Below are 3159 nucleotides of genomic sequence, written 5' to 3' on the forward strand. Positions count from 1 at the left end.
CAAAATCATATTTTTGATGGTTTAAACTAATAATTTCATATTATAATTGTTGTTTTAATTTTCAGATTGTGTAATTTTAAACCTAGGGTTTTAATTTAGTTAGATTGGGATTTTAGGGTTCTAATGATCAATTAATTTAAGGCTTTTGTTCCTATTGAATTTCTAATGATTAATTAAGCATAAAAACAAATTTTCTGTTTTCCGTAATCAACTTCTGATCTCCGTTCTTAATTTTTTTAATCACGTTTAGATATTAACTCGTCCGATTTTTACAATAAAATAGTGTTTTTCGTGTGTAAACGGTTTTTCGTGTGTAAACCCTCCCGTGGCCAAATTCAGCATCTAAATATGGTTTTCGGGCAGTTTTTGATTTTTAACGAAGGTTTAATGTTTAAAATAAATTTTCAGATTATTAAAGTTTTAATCGTATTGATTTCATGTGTTTCAAGTCTCTAATTTCATTAAACAAAGGTTGTGGTTATTTTATAATTATAAAGTTTGGAACTTTAAAGTTTAATTGCAAGAATAAATTTTCAGATTTTTGGTTATTGTTTTGGAGTCTTTAATTACATTGAATTGAGGAATTTTTGGGTTTAAAGTCTACTAAATTTCTATATAATTTATGTAGTGATAAAGATTTCTATAATTACAAGATTTCATGTGTAAAATAAATTTTCAGATTTTTTATAAAGCTCTAAACTAGCTGTAATTTCATGAATAAGTATGTATTTTAAGGTTTTTATGTAGGAAACTTAAAGAATATATATAAGCTTTTAATTCTAGTAAATGGGAAGGTTTTAAAGTGTTGTTTAATTGAATTTTGAAGGTTTTAAAGTAAGTTAGTATTGCTGTAAATTATATTGCTTGGGTATTGATTGAATTATTATTGTTTGGTTTAGGAGGGAACTTTGTAGAAGGCCATTTCTAGTTCCTAAAGTGGCCAACCAACTCGTTTACTCAAGGTACGTACAAGGATACGAAAACCTTGACTTTAGGAGCATGTTTAAGGACAGGAAAAACTTAGAATCATGTTAGGAAACTTGTAGATTAGATGAAATTGTTTGGTAGTGAGTTTGATTGATGATTAATGTGATGATTGGTTTGATTCATGTATGAGAAATGCGTATTGATTTTTCTTGTAAGTGTTACTTATGCAATAACTTGCAAGATGAGCTAAGAGGCTAAGGTACATAATTATGTGGAATGAATTATCTTATTACTCGTTCATGCTTATGAATTGGAATGAGTAAAGGGAGAATTAAAGTCTTATGAGACGAGGTTAATAATTTGAGGTGCCATATGGACTTAAGGTGTTTATACACCGGGGTAGTTAAAGGATTTAATAAAAAATATTGTTTGTCACTAATAAATTAAGAATTGAATTGGAAACTTGAATTGTTTGAATGATTGATGTATGATTGGTTGTATTGTTTTGCATTTGAGTCGTCACCAAGTTTAAACTTGTAAATCACGTAAAGTGCAAGATGGATGAGCAATAAAACTCTGGACTCGTGCACATCTAGAGTATTGACAATCAGGGTTGGGGTTCACGGGGTATTAGCCGTGTACTTTCTAGAGGTCGTCTGATCTACGAGTCTCTTGTTTACAAATGTTTTTTTTTTAAACTATAAGGAGTTAGATGAGATCTTATACTAGCTATGGCCTCGGAATCGCGCCCGTCTGCCATTGGATGTTTATTGATGTTTCCGAAAGGAGGCATGGGGTTTTCTTTTATTGATTTGAAATGGAGCATGGGGAGACAACCTTGTCTATTGCTTAATCCAATCAATGAAAGAAATGAAATGAATTATTGTTAGTAATTAGTGAAGTCTTATTAATGTTAATAGTTGAGGCATGTGTTAGAGTCAATAATTAAATTGTGTGTGCTGATTGATTTTTAGTAACATGATAGGGACTCTTTGATATATTACGTAGCTTGTATATACTCAGCGTTGCTGATTGCGTGCTTTTGTATGTCTTTTTCTTGGTCATGGCCTTCGCCCTTCAATGACCCTGTAATGATCCAATTTTTACACTTGTAATACTAGGGAACAAATTAATCACAGGTTTTTACATAATCAGAACTTACATCAAGGTGGTGGGATTTTGAGTGGAGTGTTGGATATTTCCACAGTTTATTTCATTTCATAAGTTTGGATTTAATTAAAGTCTGGTTTGATTTATTTACTACTTTTATTGGGTTTTGAATAAGGGCCTTAATGGTTCCAACTTGTAAGACTAAATTTGGTTTTGATTTTTGGTTTTGAAACTTATTGATAATTGAGTTAGTTTTTCCGCTGCTAAATTCTGAACTAGCCTTAACGTTTGAACACGTGGCGGTAGCACATTAGTAATTCTCTTGCAGATTGTTAAAGGTATTTACAGGTTTTTAAAGACAAAATTATTGGGGTGTTACAATAATAATCCCTTGGAGTATTTATAAGTTTTCTAAATTATCATCTAAAAACTATTAAAGAAAAGAAATAAGAAAATAATAAAGAATACATAAGCATAAAAATTGGTTGAACGCTGATCACGAGGCGATGATAATAAGCTAGCACAAAGATATGAGCGTCTAACGGGCTGCGAACGCAGCTCGGACTGTGGGGGAAGCAGTTTCGAAGCTTGGGCGTCACTTGCGGGAGCAGCTCGCCCTGCGGGATTGGGCAGTTTTGAACATTCCATATTTCATAATCTAGGAAGCATATATAGGCTTGTGACCTATCGTTGGAAAGATCTTCAAGTCTAGTTTCCAACCCAACTTGAATCACTTCAATCCAATATCTAATTTCAAGTTATGATAAAAAAAAAGTGAACAAATGTCTATTTTGACACTTCACAAACCATCGTTTTTCTTTTATTTCTAACTCAAATCCACTCCCAAAAGATGCATAGCGATTCTTATGAATGATATTTTCATTTCTCATGCATATTAATCTCAACCTAAGCTTCCCCAATACATATATTTAATTGAGAGACCTCGATTCATCGACGTTTCATCCTTTCATTGTCCGATTCTTCCAAAAGTACTCCGAAAGCGTCCAATTAATTATAAAAATTACCTAAAATATTAAGAAAACACAAACAAAGCGTAATAGAGCACAAAATGGACAGCTTATGCAAATGCAACCTAAAAAGCAACTAAAAGTCCTAAAAAGC

Source organism: Chenopodium quinoa, unplaced genomic scaffold, assembly GCF_001683475.1.
Source record: "Chenopodium quinoa cultivar QQ74 unplaced genomic scaffold, ASM168347v1, whole genome shotgun sequence".
NCBI lineage: Eukaryota > Viridiplantae > Streptophyta > Magnoliopsida > Caryophyllales > Amaranthaceae > Chenopodium > Chenopodium quinoa.